General features: G+C 43.2%; 1 protein-coding gene across 3 annotated transcripts in view; it reads left to right on the forward strand.

The window, feature by feature from the left end:
* Positions 1–5,829: 5,829 nt before the first annotated feature.
* Positions 5,830–16,845, forward strand: part of htr4 (5-hydroxytryptamine receptor 4) — a 163,847-nt gene continuing 152,831 nt past the window's right edge. For 2 of the 3 annotated variants that reach the window (XM_076890377.1, XM_012919349.3), the window contains exon 1: positions 5,830–6,081. The gene's annotated coding sequence lies outside the window, so the exon portion shown is untranslated. Of the gene's footprint in view, positions 6,082–6,151; positions 6,313–16,845 lie in introns of those variants that run through there. The other variant, XM_004552077.4, reaches the window with a different exon arrangement.

Here is a 16,845-nt window from a genome sequence, read left to right on the forward strand (position 1 = left end):
TTTAAGTCAACACAGCCCAGTTTGAGACCACAGAGCTCATTTCTCTGAGCGTAACTCCAGCTCTTCACATGCTGACTCAGAGTGAGCGGACGATTGTGTCGGTATTGTTTCTTTGCTCATTCTCATCGTTTGCCATCTCCGCTGAAAAATAGTGGGTGGGACCTCGGCTCGGCCTCGGGCCATCTATCCAGCTGTCATGCACCAGACACAACTTGTCAAATCTTGACAGACAGAGAAGGATGATCTTTGTCGCTAGGCTTTAGTGTTATTGTTAATTATAGTTTGGCCTGAAGGTGGAAATCATTGTCATGCAGTATCTGGAAAGTTTGACACATGAGAAAATGATGTGTGTCGTTGTAGAGGCCTGCGGGTCTGACATGATGTGCTTGTTGAGTTTTTCCTCCATTATTTGTAGGAATAAGAGACACCTGACAAGGTGCCCTCCTGGCACATGCAGGGTGTCTTTGGGTGCCCTGCAGGTGAGCTGCTTCAGGCATTTCGACCTGGGAAGAGGCCCCGGAGCAGAGCTGGGACATGCATGATGCGTCTCTGCTGGTTTGGGGACATCTCAGTGTCCCCTGGAAGAGCTGGGTGCAGTGGCTGGAAGAAGGAGGCCTGAGCTTCAGATGTTTTATTATTATAATTCTAATGCATTCCCTGACACTAAAACATCCTCCTGAAGTCACAGAGGTAACATCAGGATTAACTCTCAGTTTTTCCTTCTGAATGTGTCTGTAGAAAATATATCCCTACGACAGAGACTACACACAGTTTCCCTTTGATTGAATGTTTTGATACTATGGTCTTCAGGTCCTTCTGTCTCTGTCACGGTCCGCTGTGACAGACCGTGTGGAGAGTGCGTGGAGGACTCAGGTGCAGACACGAGTGACACGGGAGTAAACTTTAAACAAAAGCGAGCCTTTTATTGTGGCTGGTAACGCAAGAGAAACAAACAAGAATAAGGGCAGCTCAAAAGCAATAACTAAACAGAAACCTAAACTGGGAATGAACTAAGGTAAGGCTATGACTTAGAATACAACAGACCGGGCATGGAAACATGGAGGGTGGGAACACAGACGACGCGACACAGACTGTAAGAAACACAGAGACTAAATACACATGAGGGATGATCAGGGGAAGTGGCCACACATGGGAACGCAGCTGATATACATGAACTTAACGACAGGACAGGAGGAGTGAAACTGAATACACTGACAGTGAATGCAGGCCTTCAAAGTAAAACAGGAAACATGGGACATGAACCGGGGAGACGTAGTACAGGGGGAGGTGACAGACGCGACAGCATGAACTTGACAATACAAGGCACACAGACATAAACACACGAAGGGCAAGGGAGGCTTGATACAAGGGTAACATAACTACAAAAGGACTGGACTACCTTAAAGAACCTAAACAATCAATAAACATCAAAATAGACTAAACACAAAACACTGGGTCGCACGACCCAGGACCATGACACCCTCTCTACTTGATCAGTTTTTATAGTTTTATGGTTTTACATGTTTTTTTATTCCCATTTATTTGTGTATGTTTTTCATTTGGTAACTTTGAGGGGTTTGAAAAACCCCTATAAATAAAATGTATTATTCTTATTCTTATTGTTTTGTCTCGGCCCAAACCATCAGCAGACAGACGCTGTCTCTAAACGAGGTTTCAAAGGAGTTTTCTTTCTTTCTTCGTGTTTTTGTCCCCACTGTAATCGAGTGACGCTCACAGTGGTGATGTTGATTGGTGGGTTTACTCTGTGATGTTATCAGGTCTTCATCTCACACAACGAAGCACCTTGAGATGCTGTTCTGTTGACAGAAATAAACCGCGGCGGCCTCGCATCACTGACATACCAAAGATACCACAGCTAAACCGGTTTCACTGCAGGACTTTGATCTGATTAGCTGCACAGAAATATACGGACATAATAAAAATATGTCACTGACACGTCATCTACTTTAAATATTTATCTTATTACCCTATTTTATTATCCATCTCTGACACATGGAAGGAATTACTTTAAAAAGAAGGCCCGAACATCACAGTTAGAAAGTAATGATCCCATAAACAAGGCCGTAACACAGAGCTCTGGGCACCGTGGGCTGTCTGTGGGCCCCTTCTGTTCCTAATCTATCTCACCATTGTTTTATTTTTATTTTTTAACAAATAATTAGAGCAACAGCTGTACAACAATCTGCAGGAATTAGGGGCCATAATGAACCGCTCATAGACCATATTTAATAAAAATCTACGACTGCGCAGTTTGAAATCCATTTTAACAACAACAACAATAATAATACTAAAAACTGGAGTTAAAACAATGGAAATAACCCATACATCAAAAATAATAAACAAGTTTACAGGATATGCAATCAGTAAGAGGTTAAAGTGGAGAGAGTCTATGTTAAAGAGCAGAGGGTTCGTTATTTGGAGGTCAAATAATTCAAACGTTGTAAATCTGTTGAAACATTAACAAATGATACTCACGTGCATTCCCCAGGTAATGCTGCCTGAAACGTTTTCTTGTTAATAAAGTCTCTGAGATCACATTTAAAGACATTTAAAATGAATAAAACTATCAATAAAAGAGTGTAAATAAAAGAATTATCATTGTGAAAGTTTCACTACCAATCCAAATGTATTTGTGTTGATGAACTAACTGTACAGCAATGTTCCCGCTAAACTGCGCATGTGCGCAATTGCTCACTGCTGGCAAGCTCTCTGCGCACAGAAAATCTGCGTTACGCACAAAAAATTAAAATTAAAACTTTAACAATTCTGTTTTGCAGTGTTAGTCAGTGAGTGACTGGCTGCTCCCGTGTGGGATTAGAACGATGCCACCTTATCCCATAATCTAGCCAATGATGCGATTCACAGTCGTATATACACAGCTAATCAACGTCGTTGACAGGCTATGACAGCGTCCTTATGTGCCGACACCGGTGTTTTAGCTAGCAAAGCAGTGTGGCTGATGTGGAGTGAAGCCACGTTAATGACAACATGTACAACTATTGGAGATGTGAGCAGGACAGACGGAGCAATTGATGGAAAAAGTGTGGACTTTATACCAGTTTTTAAATTGTGTTGATAGGCCACGTAAAACCAGTTATCATAAAAATATTTGCAATGTTTGGTTTTCTTCCTGAATACTATCATTGTTTATATTTACTGCGGGAAGAAATGGTAAAAACAGCGTTTTATAAGGAAAACGCTTGAAAGCACTCTCCACCTGTGAGCAACACCAAAACCAAAAAACCCCACACCCTTTCCTATTGGTCGAAAAATGTACCATGTTGACCAATAAAAACATGATATGGCAACATGGCATTTAGTGTTTAGGAAGGGGGACGTTTTAGGAGTGATGGCTGTGTTTCAATGATGAGGATGTACACATCGTGGACAGGGAGGAACGCTGGTTTGAGCGCGGAGTCAAGGAGGCCATTTACGTGAAAAGGGAAAGACCATCTCTGAATCGAGGAGGGGGCCTAAGGGTACATCTTTTGCCATCTTACAATGCTGTGATTGCAGCCATTCCCCATGTCACGGTTCTGGGTCCGTGGGACCCAGTATTTTGAGTTTATTATGTTTTGGTGTAATTTTGCATCAGAGATTGTTTTCTTGTTCTCTTGTTGTGTTAAGGGTGATGATTATGTCTATTATTAGAGTTCCATGTTTCTGTTTATCTGGGTTTAAGATGTGGGTTTAGTTTCATATGTCATTTCCTGTCTGTCTCTTGATGTCGAGCCTGCGTGTGATGTTTTATTGTGAAGGTCTGTGTCTCATGTGAGTGTTCAGTTTTACCTTGGTCTCATCTTACTGATTGTTCCCAGCTGTGTCCACCACCTGTGTGTAATTCCCGTGTTTCTCTGTGTGTATTTAAGTCGTGTCCTCCGTCATTGTAGTTGCTGGTCCGTCTGTGTAACCACCGTGTCTCGCTCGTGTGTTCACCCTGCTGTCCATCTCCTCTGCTCGTTCTCATTCTTGTCCAGGTTTGTGCTCTGTAGTTTAGTTGTTTCCAGTCTAGTTTAGTTCGTGCTCCATTTGCTGTTTGTCCTTATTTTGTGCTCAATAAACCACCCTCACTTCTCCACTACTGCCTGCGTTTGGATCCTCCCTCCTTCATTTCCTCCACACGGCTCCTCTCACTCGCCGTGACACCCCAACTCTCTGTGAATGGTACTCATGGCCATTGATCAGTGGGTTTTGGTCAGTGGTTGTTGATCAATGGTCATGAGAATTTGCATAATTAAGATTAAGGAACTGACCTCCCAGCCCATTGTTCCTTCAGTGGGCTGGTTTCAGTCATTATGCAAATGTACTGTTTATAAGATTGGGGAAAGCTGCAGTCAGCTGAGACTGAAGAAGTCACTTGGATGAGTGACGAAACGTTTCTCCCACAAAACTACGTCCAGATGAACAGAATCAACCTTTGGAGATGTGAGAGATTTGCGACGTTTAGCTCAAATCTTGTGTAGTTAGTGTGTAGTGTAGTCAATAGTTTTGTTGTGTGTGTCAGAACAATGAGGCGACTGCTGAATGTTACAGGTGTTACAGGAGTGACACATCTCCTGTTGTCAGGCCTGTTGTTCTCCTTTATCTCATAGTGGACAGAAATTATTTTTGGAGTGGCACAAATAATTTGTGTGGCATCAGATTTGATGCAGAAGAGCTGATTGTTCTGTAAATAGTTTGAAATGTTTATTTTAAAAAAACGCCTTGGCTGCATTTCTAAGTAAACAGCCGCAAAAAACTTTGTTGTTTGCAAAACTCAGTAACTTTTTTTGCAGAAGTAACTATATAATTAATTGCCCAACATTGGTCATTATATACTGTATTTTGCAGACACAGAGTTACAGGACTCTCTCCCAGACCACAGACTCATAATACAAGTCAGAGCTTTTGTTAAAAAAGAAAGAAAGACAGAAAGTTGTGTTTTCAAAATTGGAGTTCAAGTTATTTTTACTTCCAATAGTGTTAACATACTACACGGGTCATGAACAAGATTTTTTTAAGTTTTCATTGTAAGTGGGCTAAAGCAGTTAATTAAAAGTAGTCTAACATAAATGTAAATTTATGTAATTTGATTATTTTAATAAACCATGTGACTTGGATGGATTTGATGCTGGCATGACCACAGTGCACACGTCTGCTGTTGCTCACAGTGGTCCAAGGGACCGCTCAGGGAGTTTGTGTGTTCGCTCAGATAAATGGCAAATTAGAGGGAACATTGCCGTACAGATACATTATGTTTTGTCAGTGATGTAGTAAGACATGAAAATGTTTATGAGAGGAGGCTGTACTAAGTCCTGCTGTTAAATAAAAGCCTCTGATGACCTACAAACATTTCTCAGTGTTATTCTAATTAAGGCCCATTGTAATATGTAAAATGCTGTGTCCTCAGAAAGCCCTGCTGCACTCACAGCTGCTCCACCATACAGCAGGCTGAATGCTGCCTGATGCTCAGCTCTATGAAACGTTTATCGATCGCTGTGGATGCTAATTTGCATCAAAGCGATAATAATTTTTGAAACTGTGTTTCTGCCTTTGTTTATTTTGACCCCAGAAAGAGTTTGTTTGAAGTTGGTTCACAAACACTTTTTAAAGACTGTCCACAGACACAGAATAAGAAACATTACACTCTAATATTGACAGTGATCACACATCCCACTATGACCCCTGACCCGTAAGGATCATGTTAGGTCAAGGTCAGGCTTGGTCTCTCTCTCGCCCGATCACGTCATCAGGAACGACCAAACGGATCACGTTTGTCAAGTGACGAAGGTGGGGGTGTGAGTGGGGGGCAGGCTTCCCTCGGCTGAGGCCTGAGGAGGAGGGATCAGAGCGCAGCGGGTGGAGCGGGTGGATGTTCTGAGTTCAGCTCCGGCTGCGCGCACTTCTCCAGCTTCCCCCTCGCCTCCTCCACCTGTCTGGCCCTTTCTCCGGCTCTCTGCGTCGGACGCGCATCGCCTTCTGCGCGTCCCCGCGGGTCTGCGCTCCTCGGTGCTCGTGGCTGTGAGCGCGGAGTGGAGCAGAGTGACCGTGGGGATGTGGTGACATGCTCGCGCAGGAACGGTGAGTGAAACGTCTCGCTGTGTTCTGCCGTGACCTCCGCGCGCGCACGGAGGAAGCGCGCAGGGATGACGTGTGTGAGGGAGTCGGAGCTCTTTGGCCGTGGAGCGATGTTATGCTCAGATTTCTGCGAGTTTCCGTGTGAAACGCAGACGCGATCACGCAGCGGGGATTACTCACCTGTCTGCGGATACTGATCGGTAACGGACTGTGAGTGCAGCGGAACCGGATCCTGTAAGTTAGCGCGTCTGAACTGCGTGTCCCTGATTGTTGGTTCTGAGTGTGGGTCCGTTTGGATTCGCGTGATTTGGGGAGTGTTGGGTTGATCCTGAGGTGACACATTCACCTGCTTCTACCTGCAGACTCTTCATGTTGAATGAGCAGAGGGTGTGAGGCAATTTTTAAAGGACCCCCGTGTGCAGGCAGAGTCAGACTCTTCCTTCACTCTTGTCAAACTTGGACTTGGCTGTTTTTCCTTCTGCGCACTTTGCTGTTATCGTCGTTATTGTGTAACGTTTATGGCTCTGCAGGGGATTGGCACGACTCGATCAAAGGTGCAGGTTTGGAGTGTTAGTGTCAGCTGCTGTGGCCTCGGTGTGACCGGGTTCCTCCTCGGGTCAGCGCAGAGCCGCTCAGACCGGCTGATTCCCTTCCTATTCCAGTGTTCAGCCTTTTCTCCTCATGGTGATTAGACTGTGCCATTTCCAGCGAAGAGTCTTCTCCTCAACAGCTCCTCTTCTTACTTTAAGCTTTGTTGGGAGGTTTTAGTCCATCAGAGGGCAGAGTGTAGACTCGCAGCAGCAGAGACCCTACCCACCTCATCCACATGTTTGCGCTCCAGCCGCTGCTCCGTCTCGCTGAGTGTTAGGTGTTTGAGCGAGTGTGCTCAAAGCATTGAGAGTCATGCTGTGGTGGTGGAAGTATGGCAGCTGATCTTTTCTGTGATATTCTGTAAGTTGTTGTGTTGTGTTAGGATGACTCGCAGAAGATGAACTTTGGCTCAAACTATACGTATATAGTGCGCTGATGATCTTAACACAATGCCGAGTGAGTAGAGCGAGTGTTGTCGGTGTCATTTCCCCGACTTGTACAGATGCTGTAACAGCTGCTGCAGTTAGTAGGAAGGACTAGTGTACGTACATTTATTTGACACTCTTACTGTACTGTCTTACTAATTTCTGTACTTTTATACTTTTACTCCTTTCATGTCAGAGTTCTTAATCCTGAAAAAAAAAGAAGCTTTGAATTGTTGTCTGATTTCTAATCTCAGAGAAAAGTCGTCACATTCAGACAAACGAGAGGAGTGCAACTATCTCGGCAAAGCTGGGAATAAGACTGCAGCTACAGATCCCCAGAAATATGTCAGTGCATGAAAAATAACAGCAGACATGACATCACATGGATATGCATACATTTAAAAACAGACGTTTTTCACTGGGCCCTGCACTCAATAATTGTTTTATAATTCTTTGTCTGTTTTCACTGCCTTAAGGCACAATCAACCTACACAGGTTTCTATGGTTTCATCCTCTGCATTAAGCACATTGAGCTTGCTATTATGAAATGTGCTAAATAAATAAAATTGCCAGCAGCATTATACATTTTTCACATCACTATCGATAAATATAATGAAGTAAATTGATTACGTAAGTAAGTAAAGTAAGTAAGTTTCTGATAAATATAAAGGTTTCTTTTTACTGCTGGTTAAATGGTTTAAATCTTTATCTTCTGTCAGAAGTTGAACACGATAAAATGTAGAGCTGCATTTTAAAGAAAAATCAAAGACATAAAATAATTATTAATACAAAAAAGTCAAACTAAAATTGTTATTTTTGTGTGTCCAAATGTTTGAAATAGAGCCAAACAGGAAACATGTACTTATTTAAGAATCGTTCTCATGTAAATGAAGAAGAGCATGACACTGACACTCAAGTGTGGAGCAGCCCAAACATTAGCGCCTGTGCTCTTTCTCTGGCTCTGTCCCAGCCGCATGATTGGTTCAGCTCGGTGCTGTTCTCTTTGTCACCGGCTGTTTGTGCTGTCTGTCAGAACATGCATGGACGAGCTCTGTCCACTTTATATCGACTATGTTTCGTGTCTCTACTGCACGATAATGAATCTGATGGGTTTTTCTCTCAGCTCTGATGTTGGTTCACAAACACTTTATGAAGGCCCTTATGGAGGATAACACACAGGCTGTTAACAAATAAACATGCACGTGTGTGGTCATCTGAACAGTCTGCACGTCTAAGTGGGAAAGTTAGTGAATGCACAACACTGTGTCTGTACTGTGAGTGTGGCTAAAGTCTAAAGAAGAGCTTTAATGTGACCCGTTTACCATCTGTGTGACCAGAATGACCAAATGCAAGAGTCCAGCAGGTTGGATCAATAACTGGATCTCTCCCACACACACACACACACACACACACACACACACACACACACACACACACACACACACACACACACAGCATTTGCTGAGGATCTATAGCCGGTCGTCTCTGTGACGTGGTCGCTGTCTGCCTCCACCTGTGCTGTAGCTTCACACCTGGCAGGCTGACAGCAGAGCTCTTATGAGCCTAGCTGCATAATTAATTGGATTTAAATCATACTTTTGATCAATTACAACATTTGCATGTTGATGAGATGTATTTTCAGCCTCCTGGGCTCTGGATGCAGCGGTTACGTGTTTCATGTGTGAGACAGGAACAAACGCAGTAACTAAATCAGCTTCACTGTGAGGTGAGAAATCATAAAAGGCACACAGTTGTTAATAGTAATGATGATTTACGATGCCAATAAAAGTGACTGTAATTAACTGTGAAACCTAAACTGTGGCCCTGCGATAGGAGCTGGGGGGCTTCCTCCATATGTTGTATCGTGGCTGTGACATTCATTAACACAGCTGATGTGTTATCGCTCTGGCTGTTTATTGATATTCAAACCACTCGATGTCAGACGTCTTGTCAATTTTGCACAGTGAAAAAGAAACCTGGAGGATCTGCTCTACAGCAGATCTAAGAGCGTCCCTTACTGTGTCTCGATGTACGCAGAGTAGAAGCAACAGTCATTAACAGACTTTGATTAGTCGATTCCTTAATAAGCAACTCCTTTTTATTAGAGGTGGTGATTATTGAAAGACCCAGCAGCTGTGGGAGGGGCCACCACTTTGACTCATTAAACTCATGTGGAGTTTATCATAAGCACAGCTACCCGCTGCATCCACAGTGTCGGGCTCCAGGACATGGAGTGGGTCTGTTTTCTTTCAGTTGAGTTGTTACGCTCCCTAAATTTTTGTCTCAAAGCAACACAGCACATGAGATGCCACAATGCTGCTTTAAATAATGGAAACATTGAAAATACTCCCAAAGAAAAGAGCCCGGCTAAAACAAACGAAAGATGAAGAAGATCACGAGCCCTAAACTCGACCTGGAAACCAAAGAAGAAGAAACCAGAACAGTACTGTGGGTAACTCCCTCCACCGCAGCATCAACAGAAACATGACGGTGCTGATGGAGATCATGTAGCAGGAGAGAAGGACCAAGGTGCCGTGCTTTTATACACATCCATCAAGCTTCAGCAACCAATCAGCACTTAGAACAAATCAAAGGAGAGAGATAGAGAGAGAAAGAGCAGGTTAATATGGAGGACAACAAAAATCCCAGAAGACGATGAGTGGACCAATGTCCTGAGTATGATGGAGGCCAGCTGCTGGTGGCAGAACCTCCACTCAGACCTGCAGCAGTATTAACTATTAGCATCAGATTCAGTATTACAAACATCCAGTGCAGGTTAGGGTCAGTGTTGCACTCTCTGACAAATATATTCACAATGCACAATGACATACTGGTGTATGTCATTATGCTTTAAATTTGCAAAAGAAACTAGAAGAAGTTGGACCATAAAGAGGCATTTTAAAGTCCAGTAACTGCACAATGTTTAGATGAGATTAGATTAGATTAGATTAGATGAAACTTTATTAATACCTCGGGTGGGTTCCTCCGGGAAATTCAGTTTCCAGTAGCACGGCACCGACAGAAGTTGCATGTTACAGATACAATAAGGGGAATGAGAGTAAGGATATAAGCATAAATATGCCATATAGACTTAGAGCTCTATTGTCATTGTGCAGTTTCTTGCACAGCGAAATTGGGTAGCTGAACCACAAAGGTGCTAAAGTAAGAAGAAGAGAAACCAATATACAACGAAGGCGGAAAATAAATAAATAATTAAATAAATAGAATAAAATAAAAAACAGTGTATATGTATACATATGTGAGTGGAACTATATACATGGTGTATGCGTAGGAAACATTGAAACAGACTGGGACCAAAATAATTGCACATGAGCCAAAAATATTGCACAGAACATGGTAAGACTGAGATATTGCACATAGATGATCAACAGCAGTGTCAGGGTGGATGTGTTGGGGAAGTCTTTACACACTCTTAGTTTGCATTGAGAGTACAGAATATGTCATATGGATAAATAGGATTGCACATTTGAGTGAGTATATTGCACAGTGATTATTGCACAGTTGAATATAAAAATATATATATTTCAAATATTGCACAGTGTAAAAAAACACTACAGCTCAGTTGTTCTAGCCCTCCTTTGTCCCCCCGTTTCCCCTCCCTCTCCCCTCCAGTGAGGAGTTTAATACAATAATGCAATTCCTAGAAGATCCTACTAGTAATCCTAGTAGTAAGTCTCTACTAGTAATTACCGGCCTATTTCAAAATTGCCATTTATAAGCAAATTACTAGAAAAAATTGTAGAAAATTAATTCAGGTCCTTAAGGCAGATTACAGATTGTTGACCCTTTTCAATCTGGCTTTCAAAAGCAGAACTCCACTGAGACTGCTCTCTTAAGGGTCTATAATGATCTGTTAATCCCTTCTGATGCAGGGAATTGTTCTGTGATCATTTTGCTTGATCTCAGTCCAGCCTTTGATACCACTGACGACAAAGTCCTACTTAACAGACTGAAGGTTTTGGCTGGTATATATGGATCTGCTTTAGACTGTTTTTTCCTACTTATCAGAAAGGACCTTTTCTGTTAGGACTGACAGGTTCGCCTCTAACATTGTCCCCTTAACCTGCGGGGTTCCACAGGGCTCAGTTTTGGGTTTTTATTTTATTTTTACATGCTTCCTTTAGCTGGCATTATTCAATCTTTTAGTGACATTTCGTATCATTTCTATGCTGATGATTCAACTGCATATGTCCTCAGCCTCATCAGCTGCATAGGCTGTCCACCCTAGTCCAGTGTTTAACTCTGATTGTTTTTCAAACAGTTACCTTGTTTTAAACACAAATAAGACCGAGAACATGATTGTAGCTCCTCCTGAACTACATTCAAAAATCAGTCAGGTTCTTGCCTCTCCTCTTTCTGTCCTTCTGCCAAGTCAAATATTCGAAATCTTGGAGTACTATTTGATTCTTCTCTGGGCCTTGACTCACATGTAAAATCTTTTCTTGTTCCTGTTTCTTTCATTTAAGGACATTTCTAAACTGCGACATGTGATCTCCTTAGCTGAACTGGAAAAAATTGTTCATGCATTTGTGTCATCGCCTTTAGATTATTGTAATGCCCTGTTTACCAGCTTGGACAAATCATCTCTTTCTCACCTCCAAGCTATACAAAATGCAGCGGCCAGGCTACTGACACGTTCTAGCAAGCAAGCTCACATTACTCCTATTTTATAATTTTTTTACATTGGCTAGCAACAGATTTTAGAATTTGTTTTAAATTCTTGTTTTAACACACAGAGCACTGAATGGCCAGGCCCCATATTATTTATCCAAGCTTCTTACAAAATACACTGCTGCTCGTTGTCTTCGCTCACAGACTCAGAGTTTCTTGGTTGTTCCCCGTACACAACTGAAGACGACTGAAGACAGAGCCTTTCAGTCTGTGGCACCAAGGCTGTGGAGCAGTCTACCACCACCACTATGTTTGGTTGACTGTGTGGAATCCTTTAAAGAACAGTTATAAACTTTTCTATTTAAAAAAACCTTCTGTTGATCAATGCGTTTTACTTTTTTTTTTTTTTTTTTTTTTTTTTACATTTTAAAAAAATTTTTTTTACATTTAACCTTTTGTGTTGTTTATGTTGTCTATTCATTACTTTTTTATTATTTATTTATTTATTTATTTTTATCCTTCGTGTACAGCACTTTGTGACTGCTGTGATGGGTCAGCCAGGGTCTCTTACACAGAATCAGAATCAGAAAGGGTTTTATTGCCAAATGTTGAGCAGGTTTACAACATTAGGAAATTGCTGCAGTGCTTCAGTGCGAACATACTGTCATAAATTACGCTTAAATAGACATGAAAAAATAAATAAATAAATAAATAAATAAAAATAAGAATAAGAATTAAAAGTGCTAAGTAGATAGATATATACATGAGTGCAGGTGGTGATCAGTGCCAAACATGGAATGATGCAGTGAACACAGCGTAGGGTCATGTGTTAGTGGTGGGAACAGTCATACGGTTATTGTTCATGAGTCCAACAGCAGAGGGGAAGAAACTGTTCTTGTGGCGAGAGGTTCTGGTGCGAATGGACCGGAGCCTCCTGCCTGAGGGGAGCAGGTCAAACAGACTGTGTCCAGGGTGAGAAGGGTCAGCTGAGATCCGAGCTGCACGCCGCAGTGTCCTGGAGGTGTACAGGTCCTGCAAAGATGGGAGTCTGCAGCCAATTACCTTCTCAGCAGAGCGCACAACATGCTGCAGTCTCTGTTTGTCCCTGATAGTGGCTCCAGCGTACCACACGGTGATGGAGGAGGTGAGGATGGACTCGATGATTGCAGTGTAGAATTGCATCATCGTCCGTGTTGGCAGGTTGAATTTCTTCTGCTGCCTCAGAAAGTACATCCTCTGCTGGGCTTTCTTGATGACGGAGGTGATGCTCCCACTTCAGGTCCTGGATGATGGTGGTACCCAGGAAGCGGAATGAGTCCACAGAGGTGATGAGGGTGTCAGTCAGGATGATGGGGGGGAGTGGTGCTGTGTGCTTCCTGAAGTCCACAATAATCTCCACTGTCTTCTGGGCATTCAGCACCAGGTTGTTGTGGCTGCACCAGGACACCAGACGTTCAACCTCCCTCCTGTAGGCAGACTCATCCCCGTCCGAGATGAGTCCAATAACGGTGGTGTCATCTGCAAACTTGATTAGCTTGACAGACTGGTGGGTGGAGGTGCAGCAGTTGGTTTACAGGGAGAAGAGCAGAGGAGAAAGAACACAGCCCTGAGGGGAGCCAGTGCTGATGGTCCGGGAGTCCGAGACATTCTTTCCCAGCCTCACATGCTGCTTCCTGTCCATCAGGAAGTCAGACAGCGTCATCCTCACAGAGGGTCACTCCTGACCAGAGCCTGCTGCAACCAACTGCACTTTAAGAGACCGAGCAGAGCACCCGCACACTGCGCCACAGCCTGACACACTTCAGTCAAAGAAGGAAATGTCAAACCTGAAGCTTCTAAACTTGTTTCATGGGGAAACACAGGAGCACAAAGATGTGCGTGGATGCAGAGTGCGATGGGGATCGAGTGGAAGATTGATAAAATCCTGTAAAGGTTGTTGTAAAAACAGCGCTTCACTTCCTGTTTGCTACAGATTCTTTTAATGTGGTTGGCGGCAGGAGAGGTCACGCTCATTTCAAATTAAAAAAAGACAAAAACTGGAGAAAGTTATTTGGCTGTTTGTGTTTCCACAAAATATCCAAAAATTGTGTAAACAAAAAAGCTTTCCCATGTTGTTAGTCCCATTGTGTGCAGTGTGTAGGGTATTATTGCCATGACCTGTTAAACTGTTGTGCGTTCAGAGGTAACAAAAGGACATTTAGAAACAAAAACTGGCAGAAGAAGGAGGATAATAAAGAGGCATAATGAAGCAAGCAGGGTTAAAGAGAGAGTCACACAGAGACAGAGAGGCGGCGAGGGAGACAATTGGGGTAGCTAGAGTTCACGAAAAATACAAAAGGGGACACGTATGTGAAAGAAAAAGAGCATGAAGGGCAGGAGAGGTGATGCCGGGGGCAGGAGCAGGGGCGGGGAGGTGCACTGCGGGAGAGAGAGGGTATTTATTTTAGGTTAACCTCAGACACTCCGCTCGACAACCTCACTCACACTGCGAGACGCTTCATGACAACCAGCTTGTCATGCTGCTGTGCGTGTGTACTGTATATGGTTATTATTTATTACATTGTTGTTATGATTGTATTATTCTTGTGTGGCTCGTTTTCTGGGTGTCGTGCCTGACTCACACGAACACGTTTCTTCTGATAAATGCACCGGGAGCAGCGAGGGATCGAACCGCCAACCTTCTGATTCCTGAGCCTCAGTATAATGAATCCAGCTGCTGGATGAATAAAAGGACTTGTGAATGTGGGTTAGTTGGACGTTGCTCTTCGGTGTGTTCTCCTCTAGTATTCAGGAGGCTAACCTCACTGAATCAGTCTCTCTGTTCATGTTACAGCTCTGCAGAGACATAAATCTTAAAGTTCAAGCTCAGGGATGGTGTCAGAGAATAAAAGCGAACGACGTTGAGGAGGAGGCCTTTGGCTCGCGTTGCTGATCAGTGAAAGAAATAAAGTGTGACAGAGAGGATCCCTGCAGGATGCAATGGGCGACTTTGAGTGTCCTCTGTGTTGGTGTGCTGCACAGCTGCATGAGTTCAGGTACTCGAAGTCTTTATGTGGACTGATTTAATGCTCCGAGCTGTTTTATTCTGATCTGTGCTCCGTTTTATTGATCTTTTTGTTCAGTTATCACACGTGGAGGTGAACTCAGTGAGCTGGTACACTCTAAGTCAGTCCAGATAAGAAAGTCAGCAAAATTCCCCAAATGTGAGAAAGTAAATGTCGTCTCTCACCATTTATGCATCAGGCTGCTCCAGTCTGCATTCACCTTCAATAAGACTCAGGCCATTTGTTCCAGCTGAAGCACACAGGAAGACTCCGGGGTCTGTTTGCTTTCCTGCATCGCTGTTTCACGTTAGAGTCGTTGCTGCTGACGTGTGTCTGTGCCGGATCTGCACACGTTAAGTGCTTTTTTTGGGAGAGCCTGAGGTGGATGCTTTTTGAGTAGCATGATATAATTCTGCTTCTGTTTGGATTTACACTGTCCTTGCCGTCTTTGAATGGTGAGAAAAGAAAGTCGTAGATCTTGTTGTAGGGGGTGGGCGGAGACTCTGAGGGACTTGTTCCTGTCCACTTTAATGATGCCGCAGGAGCTTCAGAGCTGTCATTCCTTTGTTTGGTTCAAAAGCCTTTAAGTCCTTTTTAAATCATTGAACAGGTGTGTATGTGATTTTAAAAAGCAGCTGTTGTTGCAGATTTAGCATCTTTAATTTTGACTCTTTTTCTCTTTTCTGATTTGATTCTTTAGTCTTTGTTTTTGCTTGTGTTTCAATGCTGCTGTCTTTGACTGAGATATTCTGATACTGTTGTTCAGCAGTGGTAAAGGTTTACTTGAGGGCGTGCTGCTCCGGTCATTGATGAACTAGGACTGTGAGTGCACCGAGGGTGATTTAGGATGCTCACTGGTTCCTGAGTGCTGATTGTGATTTCACAGGTGCACAGACCCTGCTGCTCATTCTCACTTAAAGTTGCGTGTACTGATTTAATGTGCACACATCAATATTAGCCTGTCCTGTTCCTGTAAAGCGTCTTTAGCTGTGAGTCAGAAACGACTGCCTGAGACACCATCGTGTTTCCTAAAGCGAGGTTTGAGAGCAGCTTCCTCCTGTCACGTACGCGGTGATGTGATCCACACTCCATTTCTGTTCTCTCAGGACAGCGAGCTGAGATTCACCCCAAAAACCAAGCAGAGCAGAGCAAAATGGATCTCAAGTGGGGGTGGAGGCTGCGTAGTGTAGGAGTCTGGAGCAACGCTGAGCAACAGAGAAGCTGGAAGTTCGGTCAAGGATGTTATCACACAGTCAGCTGCTGTTTGCTGTTTTCTTTTCAAAGCAGCGTCAATGAATTCCTGCAGGAAACGTAAAAAATTCAAACTATGTGACACAGCAGCAGCACCGGAAGCTAAAAACTGACATATTTGGTGTAAACTGAGCCGACGGTTTACTCAGAGGCTCTAAAAAAGCCAGGAGTCAAGCGCTGAGCTTCACGCTATTTATTTATCACAAACATCCGAGCCTTTCGTGAGAGATGATGTGAGTGATGAGATGGTTGTACTGTAGCCCGTTTAAATGTGTGCGAGGAGCCGCTGTTTAAACTCCTCCCTGACAACTGTTTATAACCGCCGGGTCTTACTGGCAGAAAGAGGGCAGCATCCGGGGGGCAAGAGCAGCTATTTCAGCATCTTCCTCTTCTCGTGGACAGCATAGAGGAAAACGTAGAGATGCTGCAACTAAATTTCAGAGTTGGTGCACGTAAAGATGGAAATGAAATGTAGATCTGTTTTGCTGTGAGTTATGTGTCTGTGCAAAACCCCAAAAGCTTAAACCTGCACAGGTAGCCTGATATTATATATTGTACATATATTTATTAGTTTCAGATGTAGCCATTCTTGTATTTTGCTTGTTTACATTATTGTATTTTGCACAACTCTGTTGCTTGTGAAGCTCGCACACAAGAATTTCACTCACATGTGCTGTACCAATGTACCTGCACATGTGATGTGACAATAAAAGTGATTTGATTTGATTTGATTTGATGAAATCACAACCTGATGAGCACAAACATTAATCTTGAGGCTGTCACACAGCCACATGCAGAGTTTCTGTGTTAAAAGCTGAGTTTGG

The sequence above is a fragment of the Maylandia zebra genome, linkage group LG2, assembly GCF_041146795.1.
Source record: "Maylandia zebra isolate NMK-2024a linkage group LG2, Mzebra_GT3a, whole genome shotgun sequence".
NCBI classification, from domain to species: Eukaryota; Metazoa; Chordata; class Actinopteri; order Cichliformes; family Cichlidae; genus Maylandia; species Maylandia zebra.